Source organism: Nuphar pumila, chromosome 12 (genome assembly GCF_984573655.1).
Source record: "Nuphar pumila chromosome 12, dmNupPumi1.hap1.1, whole genome shotgun sequence".
Taxonomy (NCBI): Eukaryota; Viridiplantae; Streptophyta; class Magnoliopsida; order Nymphaeales; family Nymphaeaceae; genus Nuphar; species Nuphar pumila.
This window is the reverse complement of record NC_143260.1, coordinates 106,574,318-106,593,758: the sequence shown is the minus strand read 5'-3', so window position 1 is coordinate 106,593,758 and position 19,441 is coordinate 106,574,318. Positions and strand designations below refer to the sequence as shown.

General features: G+C 35.8%; 1 long non-coding RNA gene across 1 annotated transcript; it reads right to left on the bottom strand.

Annotated features, from left to right (window-relative positions):
- Positions 1 to 9,354: 9,354 nt before the first annotated feature.
- Positions 9,355 to 14,980, bottom strand: LOC149821489 (uncharacterized). Its single transcript, XR_016426449.1, has 3 exons — positions 14,842 to 14,980; positions 14,030 to 14,184; positions 9,355 to 9,629 (listed from the first exon to the last, which is right to left on the bottom strand). It is a non-coding gene; the product is annotated as an uncharacterized LOC149821489 (long non-coding RNA).
- Between the last annotated feature and the right edge of the window lie 4,461 nt (positions 14,981 to 19,441).

The following is a 19,441-nucleotide window of genomic DNA, read 5'->3' as shown; positions in this document are numbered from 1 at the left end:
TACTTTCCCAGGTTATAAAATCTTGTTTTTTTTCTCAAAGAAACATGATCCAAAATGCGATTCCTATTATTGTGAACATGCAGAATTCATCTATGAGGTTCAATTGGATCAAAACAGCCAGTGCTATGCTGATCCCTAGCTGTCTGTACCTTGTGGCAAAGAAATTTTATATATATATATATATATGAACTACAAATATGTGAACCTTAGGGTTTTTTGGCAAATTAATCTCCGTTTGCTGTGAATAACAATTGGATAGTTTTTTGAACAAAAAATATGATTTTTTAGGGATGAATATTTACGAAAAGATTAAGCTGTTGATTTTTAAACCCTAAAAAACCAGCTTATTTGGTGTAATGGAGGATCTAAGAGCTGGTTCCTATAAAACCAAGCATGTAGATCACATTGATATGGTCAAATTTAAAACAATAAAATCGCCTGCACATAAAAGTTCACATATATCTAGTTCAAAATCTCTAGAGCTGGTTACTCTCTCTCTCTCTCTCTCTCTCTATATATATATATATAATGAAAATCTACAAAATAGGCACCATGCTATAAATAAAACGTGTTATTAGATTTGTGGTGCCGTTTTTAAATTTTGACCATACAGATGTGATCTATATGCTTGTTTTTATAGGAATCACTTAATGAAGCATTTGATTTCGATGCATGGATAGGTTTTTATAAGATTTCAAAAATCAATGACCTACAATTTTTATAAAATTTTGATGCTCTTGATACCATTTTTCATCCAAAATGCATGATCCAAGTATCGATTTTTAGTAAATCAATCATGCTAAAACACATCTATGGAGTCAGAATTGAAAAAAACACCAACATCTGGTAGCATGTTTCTTTTAGCATCATGCTCATTTTGTAGTCTCTCTCTCTCTCTCTCTCTCTCTCTCTCTCTATATATATATATATATATATATATATATATATATATATATATAGAGAGAGAGAGAGAGAGAGAGAGAGAGAGAGAGAGAGAGAGTTTAACCACCGGTAAAGATCTTTGACCTTTTAGTGACTGCAATACCTATATCATATAGATGGCTAGATTAGTGAGGTATCTAGACCTAACCTCTTGGATGTGCTTGGCATAATTTACAATTCCAATAAGTTTCATAATTAAACACCACCTTCTTTCAAAAAAAATAAAAATTAAATCATCCACCAAAATACACATACATACGGCATAGATCAGTGTGGACCGCGGCAAACATGTCTAAGAACTATACATGATGAGAAACTAAGATAGGAATTTTTGGTGGTAGTTGTCAATCAGTCACTACATTTGTTGAACATTACTGAATGCATATGGATGATCTATTGCTTCTGCATTCTTTCAATCACCATGTTGGTGATTTGCATTGGTTGACAACCGCACGCTTGGCCTGGCCTCTCCGAGACAGAATTTGATCTTGACAAGGAGGAAGAGTTGATGAACTCTATGCAATCCTGCATGGCTTCCTTGTGATGAGATTCGCCTGGAGAACTCACCCGCCTCGGTCTCGCGATCGGTGGCTTTGCGGCCGGCTTCCTGAACAGGGACCGAACGGCTCCAGAGGCACCAGCTCCTACGCGCCGGAGAAATTTTAGCGGCGAAAAAATGGGATTCTTGGTGAGGTGGAAGTAGCAGAGGTTGGTCATTCTTCTTGTCCTTCCTCTCCTCATACTTTGCCTTGGTTCCGTGTTCTGCTGCTTCATGATGGTTGGTTTCTCCACGCTGTGTGGACTATAACTAAAGGGGTTGCTGCCCATGCTCATCTGTTAGGAGCGACTTGTGAATGTCAGGTGGTCACGAGATCAAAACCCACGGGCGTTCCTTGCTGTAAGGAGGCCAAATCTGAGTGTACTCCCCGGTGAGAAGAGCGACTTGGTTTTTTTTTTTTTACACCAATGAGCTCACGAGTGAGAGGTGTTTTTTCTCGGTTGTCGCTTGTGTTTCTCAAAATTCACAGAAGAAACTCTAAACAGAGCAGATTTGTGATGCCAGACCCAAATAAAATATGGTCGCTTCTTGTTCTTCTTCCTTAGGGATGATTGAGCAACTCTTGTTTGTGGTTTGCTTATTGATGTGTTTGTGGAAATGACAAAGATAAAGAGAAAGGAAAATTGAAAAGAAAAAGTTGGAAAGGCTGTTGAGTGCTCTTGAGGAATACCTGAACAGCGTTGAAACTGGTGCCTGCCTGCAGACAAAAGTGTCCCAAAGGAATTTCTGCTACTTATGACCAATGATGGAGGACATGGAATTTCACTGTGTGCTTCATTCTATGTTCAAATAAAGGGTTTAAAACTATGTTTATGCACATATATGCATGTGGACCCCACCTCAAGTTAGCAGCTGGATAACCTTTTTCACCCAGTTAATTTATACAAGGAACTAGATATGGTAAAAAAAGTGTGCTGAATGATTGAAATGAGTCTCATTGTGAGGGGTTATTTCGCATTGATTCAGATTGGGACCTTACGATGAAGCCCTGTTGCATCACCTAATCGGTATTTACAAATTTTCTTTTGCAGAATTTTATTTCGGATGACAAAGTTTCCCGCCGGCGCAGGCAATCTCAGAGTGGGGTTACCGACACCCAAATCCTTACAGAGCCCACCAGTGAAAGGTTTCCGCACACCTGATAGAAGTCGAACCTGCTTTGGCAGGCTTCTTATAGCATGATATATCAAATTTTTCTGTAGACTTGTTATATTACAGCTTTAAGGTTTTGTTTTAAGTAAAGAACTTTTAGAAAACATTTTAAGCAAAGAGATTACAAAAAAATGTTTTGGCACCAATAATAAAAAAAACTTCAGTTGTCTGATTAATAAAGGCATCATCTATACCTTGCCAGTGCAGCGGTTCACCATGGGTCAAGCAACTGAGCTTGAACCTTTGGAGGCACCCGTATACATGCACTATCTTTCAAGCGTTAGTTGCCTCAGTTAGGATTAAGTCCTCGATGCAATTGGCATTCATGCAATTACGTTCTCAAGATATAACTGAGCTTTTGCTTACTCATAAAAAATCGATCCATGCCTTTCACTGGGCGAGGGGCGAGACCGGTAACCTCGACACGAACCACTTTGAACAACCTCTTGTGTAGGCTAAAATAATTTAGGCTCGAGTTGGATGTGAATCCTAGGTTCAGATATGAGTATGGATTCAAAAATATAAGTGGATATGGATTCAAAAATATAAGTGGATATGAATTCGAACAACAGATGGATATGGGTATGATCAGTAACCAGATTTAGATCTTGTATAAAGATCCGAACTACAATCAGATTTGGATCATGAATAGGGATCCAAACTAGATTCTCAAAAATCTAAACGAGTAGAGAGAGCAGAGCTCATGGAGAAGAGAAGAGAGAGCACTTGTGAGAGAGGGGAGAGGAGAGAGCTGAAAATGAGATGAATGAAATGAGAGAGGGCTGAGGTTTATGTATGCCCCACCCCAAGGCCATCCAAAAGGCCATAAAGGGCCTTTAAGAGGCCAAAACAGTAAAAAATAATAGGTCATGGTTGGCCAAAATGACTAGCCATAAAGGTCCAAACTATTATGCAAAGACGGGCGCTAAAACATGATATAAAAACCCAAATCTTGAATGAATCAACAAGTCAACGGTCAATCAAAGCAAGGATAAGGGTAATTGCTGAACCATTTTGAACCTTTAATGCCCATGCAAAACTGTTGGCCAACATTTAAATGAATCTGAATAAGATTCAAAAAGATCTGAATAGGTTTAATGCATAGTCAAAGCCAATAAAATGGACTGATCAAAGTCAATTTTAGACTTAATGATTAAATTTATCCCAAGTACTAAAAAGATAAGTAAAAGCTCAAGCCCAAAGCCAAGTCAAAGGTTAAGGGTCAAAACTAAGGCCGAAGTCAAGATTCAAGAACCAAGATTCAAGGTCTAAGGTCTAAGGTCTAAGAAAAAAGTGATGCACAAGCCCAAGATCTAATGCCATGAGAACCTTGCCCTTTAAGGCATTACCCCTTTATATAAGGGCAAGTGATTTCTCAAAATCCTTCAATGTGAGACTAAACTTTTGTAGAGAACCCAACACCCACAAACTTAGAAAAATATGAAAAATAGAGAAAAAACTTAAGGATATTTTTGAGCTAAAATCAAACAATATACTACGTAGATCAAAACTATAGAAAATATGAATACAAAGGATGTTCGCGAAGATTCAGTGCATAAGGTACTTTTTGGGTTTTTAACCCTCATGTTAGTGTTACTTAGTCATGGTCAGTCTGGGACCTCAATAGCATTAGCATTGAGTTAAGAATCCTAATTGGCCGTTCAGATACCACAATATATACTTTCACTTCAGGTGGTTATATTGTGTACCAATATATAGAAGCTGCATATTAAGGGTCATGTGCTGTATTCAGTTTCATGAGTGCTCTACAGATAAAGTCTAAGTTCCATAGAAGGCGACCCCTACCTTCATATTCACATAGGTAAGTACATCAAAGGTGTAAACATGTTTGAAACATCCCAGCCTTAAGACCTATGGATCTTATTAAGAGCTCAATTTGAGCTTAACCTTCATACACAAGTTTCAAGCACTTGACATTAGGAATGAAAAAATATTAAGTGCTCAATCAAATCATTCAGACTTTTTCTTACCATTGAACCACTCGATATGGTTGAACCCTTATCAAGTGGTTGAGTTTTCGCCAATGGTGATTGCTTTTTTAAACTTTAACCTTATTTTTCTCAATGTCTTAAATACGATATCTCAAGAAAGTTCATTTGTCAATGGATTAACTAAGATTTAATAAGATTTCACATATTTAATTGAGATTATACTTTGCTTGAGTAAACTATTCACATAATTGTGCTTTAGACTGATATGCCTAGTTTTCACTATAAATATTACTTTCAGCTTTGTATATAGTTGCTTGACTATTGTAATACATAGCTATTAGAGGTACTGACATATCTCTTAATGATATCTCCATTAAGAGATTCTTTAGCCACTCTGCTTCTATACTAGTTGATGCTAGTGCTATTAGTCATGCTTTCATTATAGAATAGGTTATCACAATTTGTTTCTTGAATTCTTAAATAATTGCTTCAGATCAAAGAGTAAATATCTAACCACTTGTGTATAATGATTCATTGGAATCAGAATTTCAGTTTTCATCACTGTACACCGCAAGCACATTAGGTTCTCTCTCATAGAATATTTCATATTCCAGAGTTTCTCTCAAGTACTTCATGACTCGATATATAGCATCCAAATGCACTTGTCCTGGATTATTAGTATATCAGCTCAACTTGCTCATGTTAAAAGATATGTTTAGTCTAGTTTCATTCATAGCATACATGAGACTGCCAATAATATTTGCATATTCTAATTGAGATATACTTCTTCCAGTGTTAATCAACAATTTAACACTATGATCAATCATAATAACAATAAGCTTACCATCATAATTATTATATTTTTTAAGATTTTCTTAATGTAGTGGGTTTGAGTTAATGCATAACTATTCTCATGTCTAATCAATTTAATACCAAATATAACATCAACTAAACTCATATCTTTCATATCAAATTTGGATGAAAGAAAACTTTTGATATTATTTATACATTCTATATTATTACTTATGATTAACATATCATTCACATAAAGATAAATAATTATCACATTACTATCTTCTACTTTGCTATATATGCACTTATCAATGTCATGAAATCTAAAACTGTATGAAATGATTACTTTATCAAATTTCTCGTTTAAGCGATTATTTTAAACCATACAATAACCTTAATAATAAAAAAACTTTTTTTCTTGACTTGATATTATATAACCTTCCAGTTGTTCCATATAAATTTCTTCTTCTAAGACACTATTCAAAAATTCAATTTTGACGTTTATTTGATGATTTTTAAAATTATAAATTCATGATTTTAAAGCAATCATAGTTCTAATAGATGCAATCCTACTTGCAGGAGCATGTGTGTCAAAATAATCAAGTCCAGTTTTTTATTTGAAAGCTTTAGCTATAAGTCTAACTTTAAAATTTTCAATAGAGCCATCAATTCGAAGTTTTTTTTGAAAATCTATTTGCATCTCAAGTGTTTAAAACCAAGAGGTAAATCAACTAAAATCTAAGTTTTATTTTCTATAATAGAATCTAATTCACTCTCTATAACTTCTTTTCAAGAAGGAGCATCAAGATAGGTCATACCTTTTATAAAAGAAACAGTGTCCCTATCTATCATCTAGAGATAAAAATTAGGACCAAAATCTTTTGATTTTCTTGATCTTTTACTTTTTCAAATTTCAGGATTTTCAGGCCCATGAATTTTTTTGCTTGAATTATTTTCAATTACTTTTGGAGCTTTAAGTGATTTTAAAGTTTTTTTTCTAAATTCATCTTGGATATACTCTAAAATCATTTTGGTTTAAATATCTATAAATCCATATGTCTTGCTATTTTGAGAGTATCCAATAAAAACACATGTTATGGTTTTTGGACAAAGTTTGGTTAATTTTGGTTTAGTAAGTTTTACATAAGCAATAAAACCCCAAACTTTTAAATAATTTAAAATTGATTTTTACTTTTCCAAAGTTCATAAGGTGTAGTGTTTGACTTAGAAGATAAAACTTTATTTAAGATATGACATGAACTAAGCAATGCATCATCTTACGAATTATAATCTATATCAGAACCTAATAAGCATTGAATTAACTATGTCAATTAAAGTCCTATTTTTACATTCAACTACACCATTATGTTCTTTATATGAACCAATATTTTGTCTATGTATTCTATGAATTTTATAAAATTCATTAAATTCATTTGAAAGCTATTCATTACCTCTATCAGATCTAAAAGATTTTATTTTGCAATTATGAAAGTTTTCAACCTCAACTTTGAAAATCTTAAAATTTTCAAATGATTCATCTTTTGTTTTCATGAGATAGACAAAAGCATATTCTGTGAAACCATGAATAAAAGTTATACAATAATTGTTACCCTCACAAGTTGGAGTATTTTTCAAATCACATACATCATTGTGTTTTAAATCTGATAATTTAGAAGTTCTTTCAGCACTCTAAAATATTTTTTTTGAAAAATTTGCTTGAATACAAATATCACATTTTCTAAGATGTTCAATTTTGTATTTAAGAATAAGTCCTAAGTTACTCAATTTTCTCAAAGATTTATAATAAACATGTCCTAATCTAACATAAAATAAATCATATGAGTCAATCATATAAATAGAAGCAGAATCAACTTTATTCATCAGATTAAGCTTAAACAACTCATTGGTGGCATAATTTTTGCCTACAAACTTATGGTTCTTCGACAATGTAATACTGCCAAATTTTAATACAACTTTGAAACTGTGAGTTGTAAGCAAATAGGCATATACAAGATTTTTCGTGATGGTAGGTATGTGATACACATTTTGGAGGGTTAAACATTTTTCGAAGGTGAAGTTTCATATTTTCTTTTCTATGAACCTTAGCTTCATGTTTATCTCTCATATAAATCATATGGTCTTTCTCCACGGTTTCGTATGTTTCAAATATACTTTTATCATTGCATGAATGAATCATTGATCCAGAATTCACGTGCCACCTTTTATCCGAATTAATCATAAATATCTCACTAACTACAACCACCAGGTCGTCATCGAGTTTATTGGCTTTATTACCTGAAAATTTCTTTATGTATCAACATTCTCTCACATAGTAACCCAATTTTTCACAAGTATAGTAGGAAACAAAAGTTTTTTTAGCAATCAACTTGCATTTCTTATTCTTATTCCTAAGTCTTGGTTTGAACTTTTGTTGGCGTTCAACTATGTTTACCTTAGCACAAACTTCTTTTACTTCATCTTTCTTATCTTGAAATCGAGCTTTCTTCTCGATTCTAAGATGTTGAATAAGTTGTTTTAAGGCAAACTCTTCATTCTTATATTTTAATTCATTTTGATAATCTTTCCAAGATGAGGGCAATCTACCAATGATTGCAGCTACTTAAAATGTTTCATCAAAGTTCATACCTTTAGACTTGATCTGATTAGCCAAGATATGCATCTCATGAACTTGAAGTAGCACCAGCTTATCATCAAAGAATTTGAAATTCATATACTTGTTAACTAAAAACTTACGATTTATTGCATCCTTCATTTTGTACTTGCTTTAAAGGGCTTTCTATAACTTCTTTGCCATAGTAACTTTTGAGTAGAGGCCGAAAAGGGTGTCGAATAGTGCATTCAGTATGTGTTCGCGACACATGAAGTCATTGTACTTCCACTTTCATCTCTTGTAGTTTTCAGTAATGGTTTTATCCTCACGTTCTTTAGGACAGTCATCTATGAGCACACACACTATATTTGCAATCATGAGGAAGATGAACACCTTGTATTGCCATCAAATTGGGACAATTTGGGCAGCTCCTCGTTTCCAACCTTTACAGTCACCATATGCAGAAATATCACTTGAAAATTATTGGAAATATTGCTTAACTTAGTGGGTCATGCAATTGAGTTTGAACTAGGTAGGCTCAGATGCATGCGTATACACATGCTATATTTCAAGAGATAGTTGCTCCACTTAGGATCAAGTCCTCAGTGTAATGGGTATTCGTGCAACTACGCTCCCAAGATACAATCAAGCTTTTGCCTACTCGCAAAAAATTGATCTACATGCTGCACTAGGTGAGACCGATAACCTCTATATGAACCACCTTGAACGACCTCTTGTGTAGGATAGGATATTTAAGCTCGAGTTGGATATGGATCCTGCATTCAAATATGTGTATGGATTCAAACTACAAGTGGATCTAGATATGAACAACAATTGGATATGAGTCTGATCAACAACCAAATCTGAATCCTAGATAGGAATTTGAACTTCAATCAGATTTGGATCCTAGATTAAAATCCAAATTAGAATCTTGAAAACCAAAAGAGGAGAGAGAGCAGAGCTTGTGGAGAGGAGAAGAGAGAGCACTTGTGAAAGAGGAGAGAGCTGGGAATGAGATGAATAGAATGAGAGAGAGTTTGATTTTATATAGGCCTCGACCCAAGGCCACACATAAAGGCCATAAAGGGCCTTTAAGAAGCCAAAATGACCATAAATAATGGGCCATTACTGGCTAAAAAGGCCAGCTGATGCAACTTTTTTAATAGAGTATTTTAAAAATATATTTTCCATAAAAACGTTTGTGCAAACTATGCATCAAATAATAAAAACCGGTTCACACTAGCAGTGAAGTCCGGGTCGAACTCAGGGAACGGGAAAAATACTTTGTATTTTATAGAAAAGCTAAACTACCCTTTATTGCCTTGAAAATAAAAATTAATTAATGAAATAAACAAGAGTACGACCCTCTGTGGAGGGCTTAAACAAACAAAAATAAAGTGCCTTATTACAAACCCAATTAATGAAATAAAATAAATCTTAATCTAAAAGAAAGAGAAAAAAATCTTCAGTGCTTCGAGTCTTTAGTCCCCTTAATGTTTTACTTTTCTTCTTTGCATATCACTTTGTGGTCCTTCTGAGGGGCGCTCTGAAGGGCTTGAAGGGCCTTAGAGGGCTCTTCGAGGGTACAAAAAAGGGGCTCACCGTATGTCCGATCGTTTTTCTGCAAAACAAACAAACACGAAATGCAGCAGAAAAGAAATAAACTAAACAAAATCTAAAACTTGATTGAATAAAAATTAGCAAAAATACAGATCTAAACTCATTAATAACAACCTACTAAAAGATGAAATAAGTATGAAAGAACAACTACTGAACTAAAAATTAATAAAATGCAGCAATGTATACTATAGACGACTAATGAAAAACATGAGTTTCAAACAGCTAATAAAAAGAATTCAAACTAGCCTAACCTAAAACACGTTAAACTATCTAACTGCTTCAACTAAAAAACCGTGAATAAAAACTTTCGATTAATCTAAATTATCATCAAATAAACTGAAAACATTGCTAGTTAAGCAAACAAACATCAAACCAACTATAGCTAATTATAGCTAATTGAATAAAATAAAAACACAAACTAAATGCATGGTTAATTGACTGACAACAAGAGACGTTATTTTCCTATGATGATATTTATTGAATAACCTCTAAACTAATTCAAAAGAAAAATATTAACATGGATGTAACTACTTCTTAATGTAATATGTGTATTATTAATCAGCAAGATACGAGAACTAATCAGATTGAACTGTCCCAGATCAAATGAAAGAAAATGAATTAGAGTTAGTGTCAATCATGCTCACCCATGATTGACGTTAACACCAAGATGAAGATCAAAATACGAGATTTGTTATTTCGGGTTGACCCTAGAGATTGCGCTGCTTGCAATCTGCTGTATCCAAAATAATAAATAAATGTTTTCTTTTGTCACACTCTCAGTGGGATTCAGCAGCTTGCATAAGGGCGACCCGATCAGCAGAAAGCAATGATAGGTCGCAGTGCATAAACTCTCTTATACAAGCGAAAAAAGAACTATGCATTTTCTTTATGCTCGTACACAGATCTACGTGAATGAAGGATCACGCAGATCAGTGTTTTGCAATGCATGCTTTCCGCTGTCCATGATTTGAGATTCAATCAATATACAAGAAACGACTAAGTGAGAATGACAAATTAATTATGAACAAAAAATAAATAAATCTATGTCTATATTAATTGAATCTATCAATCACAAACCAAGTATAACACACAAAAAAACAAAATTGAATAAACCTAATTTAGATGACATACGAACTAGTCTAAGATGCGAAAATAACATAAACAAGAAAATCAGACTATGCTATATGCTATGATAATGCAAAAAATAAAGAAATATGCATGCAATGATCCTAAAAACTATGGAGATGGGGGAGAAAAAGCAAACTATCGGATCCGCTTCCGATGGAAGGGTTGAGAAGAAAAAGGTGGTCTTCCTCGCTGCAATCAAACACACTCCGCTCTCTCTCCCCGACAGAGGGGATGCGAGGAACCAGCGATGACGGGGTTTAAAAGAAGGATTGAAAAATATAAGAAGCAAGAAGAAAGAGGTAGGCAATTGGTCGATGGAACAATGGAGAAAAAGAAAGAAGGGGAGGCAGAGAGGAAAGAGAGAAAGAGGGGTGCAGGCTACAGAGATGGGAAAAACATTTTCCTCTCTCTCAAAAAAACTATTAATATTATGAGAATTAGGTTAATACATTTTTTCAGAAAACTTTGACATATTTTTAAAATTTTCAAAACAATGTTTCTGAAAAACGTGTTTCACAAAACTACCTCTCCTAAACCAAATAGACTATGACTTAGACACTTCTACACTAATTAAAACACTAATCAAAACATTCTAAACAAAAGTAAACATTGAAAAATGCATGAAAATATTTAAAAACATGAATTTTCCTTTATTTTCAATTTAAATGCAGTTTCTCAAAAATATCGATAAGACTGAGTTTTTAACACGATTTTTCAACGAATCATGCATAAAATAATATGAATAAAATGCAAAAACATATGCATGATCACCAGCCATGAAGGCACAAACCGTTATGCAAAGAGGGGCACTAAAACAAGATATAAATGACTTTGGCAAGGTCAAATTCGACCTTGACTGAGTCAACAAGTCAATAGTCAATCAAAGCAAGGATAAAGGTGGCTTCTGGATCATTTTGAACCTTTATTGCCCATGCAAAACCATTAGTCAAGTTTCCTTCAAATAAGATCCAAAAAGATCCGAATAGGTTTAATGCAAAGTCAAAGCCAATAAATGAGCTAGTCAAAGTCGGTTTTAGACTTGGGGATTAAATCCATCCTAAGTACTAAAAAAATAAGTCAAAGACCAAACCCAAGATTCAACATCCAAATCTAAGATCCAAAGTCAAATGTCAAGGGTCCAGATCAATGTCCAAGGTCCAAAGTCCAAGGTTAAAGAATAAAGTAATGCACATGCCCAAGGTCTAATGCCCTTGAGGGTCTTGCCCTTTAAGGCACCAACCCTCTATATAAGAACAAGCGGTTACACAAAATCTTTCATTGTAGAACTAAATTTTTGAAGAGAACCCAACACCCACAAACTTAGGGAAATAAAAAAAATAGAAGAAAAACTTAGGGATAGTTTTGAGCAAAAATCTAATAATTTAGCAATAGACATTGGCATTTTATTTCTAGTTCTTCTTTTTCATTTTTTTTTTGTTTTAACTTGTTTACAATGTATCAAAATAATATAACACATATAGAAGATGAGACTTTGGGTGCTTGTCAATTGATCAACTTGATGATGTTTGTTGTTCTTATCAGCATTATCAGACTAGGAAGTAAAAATGGGAAACGATACGAGAAGTGAAAGCAAGAAGCGATGCATTTTAAAATGTATAGGAAATGAAAAGCATAAATAACAAACCAATATAAGAATTGAAAGTTAATCAAAATGAAATACAAATAAAAACTAAAATAAAAGTGACTATTCTTAAATTTCATGATCTTTTAGTGTAAAAATTAAATTTTTAACAAAATCTAAAAATGATGGCTGTCAATTTATAAAAAAAACACATGAAAGTGAGTTAAAAGTGTGAGATGACACACAAAAATATGAAAAGTTGAGTGAAAACGTTAAGAAGAATAAATGAAGCATGTGAAAAACATAGGAGAAGCGCGTAAGAATCGAGATTTTTATCATGTTCCAGAAGCGAGTTTTCGAAATATAAGCTTCCCACCAATATAATAAGCTTTCGGTAACTCTGGTTTTTATGCAACATTGAACAAATCTTCTAAGCTTCAACCTGTAAGAGTAGGGATGGCAGTAGACCGGGGGGAAACGGGGTGACGAGGCCCCGCCCCATATGGACCGGGGATGAAGGGCATGAAACGGAGATGGAGGCGGGGATGATGGTCAAAATTCATCCCTATACGGGGATGGACTTACACTTTCCCCCGCCCCGCCTCATTCCCGCCCCATCCTCGTTAATAAAATTACTAAAATACTTAAACCTAACTAATAAAATTACAATAAAACCATAATAATATATACTAACTTACTAGTCCCTCTCAATTTCTCTCTCTCGAGCTCACCCTCTCTCGAAAAATCAGAATCCTACCGCTGTTGGACCCTCTCCTCCCTCTTGAACTCTCACTGTCGCCAGACTCTACCACCGTTCTGCAGAAGCAGGTGGTGACCCCGCCTGCACGCCCTCTCGTCGATCGTCGACAGAAATCCATAGAAAGCCTCGCCAAAGACATGGGTAGTGTGAATAGGTTAGGCTCCTGGCATGCATGTGAGAGGCAGCCCAACACCAGCCTCCCATCACCAGCTACAACCTTAGCCCATTGCCCCTCTCCTTTTCCCACGCCTAGTTGGAGAGAGCGCCCTCGCCACTTACTAACCCTAATACTGGATGGGGATGGGGATGGGGACGGGGACGGGGAACGAGGACGGGGCGAAGCAAGGCAGGGATGAGGATAATTAGTTTGAGACAGGGTGGGGGTGGAGGTCCAAAGTCCCCCCGCCACAGGGATGGAGGTTAACTTTTTATGACGGGGCGGGGGTGGAGACCTTGTCCCCCGTCCCCGCCCCGGTCCACTGCCATCCCTATGTAAGAGGCAATTCATGATTTCTTTATGTTGTTTAGTGATTTCCTTTTTTTAAATTTTTTTTTTTAGAGAGAAAGAAAGTTTTGGTTACATTTTTTTTGAATAATCTAAATGAAAAACCCTCTATCACCAACAACACATTGGTTGGCCTCCTGTTGCTAAAACCCTTGAGGTCTCCCTGCCCACCAGGGAGTACACCCAGCTTCCACGTTGCAGCAAGGGATGCCACTCATGGGTTTTGAACTTGTGACATCCCTTCAACTTGGCGACATTTACAAGTCGCCCCTATCATATGACTGGAGCCAGGACTTACCATTTAAATTGGTCTTACAATGAGAAAATTAATTGTCTGGAGGGTGTGGATGATATCAAATGAAAAAACGCAGCAACAAATCTTTGGGAATTTTCTGATAAGTTTGAGAAAGTGTAGTGTTTCATTACCTGAACAGTAAAAAATATGAAACAGAAAAAATTATGCAATGAATTTAGGTAATAGTAGGTTATTCTATCGAAAGATCTTGGGAAGTGCACTCACAATTCCAGTGCACAGAATTGACACAATACCAGAAAGCCCAAGACCTTCAGCAAGCATGTACCTGCATGGCAAAGATTAGCTCAACAGACACCAGATAAAGAATAATCACCATATTAAGCAAACATATTAAAAGATTGGATTCTTAATAATGATCAGAATTGAACTCATGCGGATGAAACCAACCTTAATGATCAGAATTGAACTTCCTAAAAACCATCCAACAGAATCCCAAAGAAAAACTGTCTGTTTCTGTTACAATAGAAAGAGAATATTAAAGACACTAAGTCCCAAACCTTTTAGACAGTCGTTAGCCTTCTAGTCTACTTCTTGATTGGAAATCTGCAAAAGAAAAATACTCGGCACCATGGCCTTCTAGTCTACTTCTTGATTGGAAACATAAAAATAAAAGAAGAGGGAAATTAGAAGAGAAAAGTAAAAGGTTGAGCTTCAATTTGCATCTCTCACACCAGCAATTGTATTTTGTAATCATCCAAAAATCTTGGTTTTGACATCTATAACACCTCCACCCCACCCCCCCACCCAAAAAAAAAATGGTAAAATCAACAAATATGTGACTTAACTACTGCGCGAAGAAAAATCAAAGTTAAGAAAGATAAAGGATCCAATTCTATTCCAAACAAGAAAATTTGAATTAAAGCGAGCGTAATCGAGTTCATACGCCGTGAGGAAGAGGGAAAAAATTGCGTGACCAACTAACCTAGCCAGCAGAATGGTGGAAAATGGGCGAATCCAGCAGAGTGGTGGGTCTAAGGCCCGGTGGGATGGTGACGAACAACGACTGAGGGCCAATGACGACAAGCCCCAAGGGGTTCCCCAGCTTGAACCTCAATCCTCCCTCTTCACCCCCGACATCTCCTTCCCCCTTCCCGGATAAACCCACTGGCTTGCCGCCGCTGCGGGGGGCAGTCAAAGCGTTGGGAAAGGCCTTGGCGTCTGCGAGAAGGAATGACACTCTGTCTCGGGGTTGTTATCGGTGAAGAAAGAGGAGACGAGGGTCATGGGGCCGGGGCTAACCTCCCCCTTGAAGAACCCCTTCAGTGAGGGTCTTCCCAGAAGGGTGATCATCAGTCGAGGAGGAGGAATAGAAGCAGCCAAAGCAGAACCACCACCATCGCTCTCCCCTTAATTAGCGACCAGTCTGCGGACGAGGAAGAGAAAGGAGAAGAAGAAAAGGCTCGAGGAGCCGCATACAGTGAAAGGGGGAAAAGTGCGACGAGGGTGAAAAAAATTTTGAGCCCCGGTTTAAATAAAAAAATAGCCACAGAAACATTCTCTCTCAAAAATCGTCGCTAATTAGCGATGGCGTAGCGATGAAAAATTTTGTTGCTCATCCATCGTGAAGTTGCGACGGATTTTGAGACAGAATATAATTAGCGATGGTAGCGACAGATTTTGAGACCAAATTTTTTTGTCGTTAATTCCGCAAATAATTCCAATTTTAAGGACGATTAGTTTTTTTTAGCTAATTCATCACAAATTTATGACAAAAATAATCCATCACAAATTTCCGTCGCTAATTAACATTTTTCTTATAGTAAGATTTGAGCCCGATACAAGCTCGAGCTTACTCCTTACTAGCAGGGCATGCTTGCTAGGTGATCAAGAACATTGTTTAGGTGAGCGGCGTTGTGACCTGAGCCGACTCTTAAAACTAGAGATGTAAATGGTTTGGATTCGGATCAGATGCAATCAATACCATACTCAACTAATCGGATATTGGATAAACGAATTTGAATTCAGATTCAAATCTGGATAGTGAAAAACTCATAGCAAATTCAGTTTTTTTACATGTAAATAGATTCAGATATCCATTAAATCTGAATATTTATTGGACTCAGTAGCTAAAATTCAAAGTACCTGCATCTTAAATCAAATTTGAGTTTGGTCCCACCTGAGTCCAAACCAAACCCAACCCGTTGACACTCCTACTTGTCACAAGGCCAAATGTGGGAGTATTGCTGGGAGCAAAGTGGATCTCAAGGGTTTTGTTGTTTGAGGCATGCACTAGTGTTGGTTGAGTCCATACCTATCTTAGGTTTTTTCTTTGTCAAAGAAATACCCTCCTATCACCAACCACACATTGGCTGGTCCTGTGGTAAAACCCTTGAGGTCCTCTCTGCCCAACAAGAAGTACACCCAACAGAGATTTTTTTGCAAAGGGCGCCCCTTGTAGGTTTCAAACTCGTGACATCTTGTCAACTTGGTGACATCTCTGTTACATATCGAAAAGAAGAACCTGTTCCAGTTGATAGAATGAGTCCCTTGGTTTGATACCAGGGTGTCTGTCCTTTGTCACAAGGCCAAATGTGGGAGAAATGTTACGAAGCTTAGGGGTTTTTTCAGTGGAGATAAGGGTGTCAACAAGTCGGGTTTGGTTCAGACCTAAGTGGGACCAAACTCATATCTGATTTGAGATGTTGCTATCGGGTCTTGATTGGGTCCAATCGAACCCAACATAAAAAAAAAATACATGTAAGGATTTCATAAACTAGTCTAGGAGCATACCTGGTAAAATAATACTTTTTTTAATTTTTTTTACATTAAAAAAATGCAAATCTTAGTCGAAACTTGGGTGGGGCGGTAGAAAATTTCAATCGTACTAACATCACTTTACTTATTATTACTTAATAATCACCATTATCAATTGATTAACCATGATCAACACTGAAAACAATGATGTGCAAATGATAGTTACAAGCATATCAGGGTGGTGTGTGTTCTCCCCAAAACCCAAATTCGCGTGTTCTTGTGTGTATGAAGGAATATCTTGGAACCCGCGATAATTCATATGCCAATGTTGCCCATGATGACTTTATAATAAAATAATATATAAAAAAGGTAGATATGCTTTTGAAGAAAATGTCCTCCCGTAAGATAGATATGCGTTGGACGAAAATGTCCTCCTGCTCCCCGTATATACATTTGCATGTTCCGCCTTTATTGTAGCACAAGCTAAAAACAAAGGCAAAAGAAGGAGGAGGAGGAGGAGGAGGAGAGGGAGAAGCAAAGAAAGGCACTTGTCAGATAGAAAACTTTTTCTGGTTCGTTCCTACCTCGTGGAGATAACCATAAATTGATCGAACGACTGGTTCGATCATTGGTGGGCGTCAAGGGGGATTTGTCGGCTATCTCTTTTTACAATCTTCTCTTCTTCTTCGTTTTCATTAGGCAGTATGGAAAAAAACAATGAAGCGCAAATGTTCCAACAAGTGTCATTAAAGTGTCGTGAGTACCTTTTCATGTCATTGTGCTATTATTGAAGAACGTATATCGTCGTGAGTGTCATTAAGGCATTGTTTTATTATTTCAGGTAGATTTATCGTTTTAATGGCTGGAAACTTGAAGACATTTGTAAGATGCTGGGACCTATTGACAAGAATGCTTGGTTACAGATGTGAGCAAGGGCCTCTACCCCATCCAGTATCGTCCATTCACTCAGTATATGCAATGTAACACAAATTGCAGTTGTAGTAACATGTATATTGATTTGTGAGATATTGTTTTGTTTATAATATATTATACTGCATTGTCGTATATCGATTTATAAGATATTATGTGTTTTCTAGTATCGATTTGTGAAATATTGTTTTGTTTGTTGATATTGATTTGTAATATTATGCTAAATTGCCGTATATTGATTTATAAGCTATTATGTGTTTTCTAGTAATGATTTGTGAGATATTATTTTGTTTGTTAATATCGATTTGTAATATATTATGTTGAATTGTCGTATATCGATTTATAAGATATTGTGTGTTTTCTATTGTTGATTTGTCAGGTATTATTTTGTCTTTTAATATCAATTTGTAATATATTATGATGAATTGTCGTATATCGATTTGTAAGATATTATGTATTTTCTATTATGGATTTGTGAGATATTGTGTTGTTTGTTACTAGCGATTTGTAATATATTATGCTGAATTGTCGTATATCAATTTGTAAGATATTATGTGTTTTCATGTATCAATTTGTTAGATATAGTGTTGTTTGTTAATATCCATTTGTAAGCTATTATGCTTAACTAATTGGTAGTCGTTGTTATATGCATCTTGAATAAATCGTAGTAAACGTATGCGCTGGCTAACACAAATTGATATTTTGCATATGACAATGTTGAGCATATCAACTAGTTGCAGTGAAGATGACGTATCTCAATCATTGGAAAGTCATGGAGCAACGGACATCCATACTATCGACGCATCGGAAGAATTGAATACGTGCACTAATGATGCACATGATAAGAATGGTGCATGCATTTGATTCAATCTTGACTTGAATATTCCAGCAGACGAATTGCAATTCGATAATGAGGTAGACGATCATGATAGTGCACTTGACAAAGGTGCAGGCACCTCAAGTCTACATGTTAGTACACTTGACTCTATTCCCGTAAAGGGAATGCAACTTAATAATAAGAAAGCTGTATATAAATTTTACAATGGTTATGCCTTAAAAATTGGCTTCAGTGTTAGAAGATATTCTTGGGCAAAAAATGCACAGGGTATTATGGTGAGAAAGACATATGTTTGTTCAAAGCAAGGTTGGAAGAAGTCAAGTGGAAATCTAACAAGGAGCAAGCCAGATTCAAGATGCGGTTGTTCAACAAGAATGGTGTTAAGAAGAGTTCCGAATGGGAAATATGTAGTTCATACTTTAATCAATGATCATAACCATGAATTAGCCGCTTCATTTATGAGTCATATGTTAAGGTCACATCGTAAAGTAACTGCAGCGCATGCTGCAATTGCTAAAATAACTGATACTACCGACATTGCACCAAGAAAGACATACAATTTTTGCATGCACGTAGATGGTGGTCGTGAGAATATACCATTCACACCTATGGATCTAAGAAACCACTTGAGAAGGAAGATGTCAGAAAACATGAAGAATGAAGGAATATGTTCTTTGGTTGATTACCTACAGAAAAAATCAAACATTGACCCTGGTTTCTTTAGTGCAATGCAATTGAATGAAGATGAGTATGTTGTGAATATATTTTGGGCAGATTCAAAGTCAAGAGTGGATTATGAATGCTTTAATGATGTGCTTGTTTTTTATATGACTGTGAAGATTAATACAAAATAATGGTCATTTGCGTAGTTTGTCGGAGTGAACCATCACTCACGGAGTTGCATATTAGGCGACACTTTTTTGTATGACCAGACCAAAGAAACCTTTGAGTGGTTGTTGAGAGTATTTATATAGGAAATGAATGGGAAACACCCTAGAGTTGTACTTACAGATGGTGATCATGCAATTGCAATTGCAGTGTCTCATGTATAGCCATATGC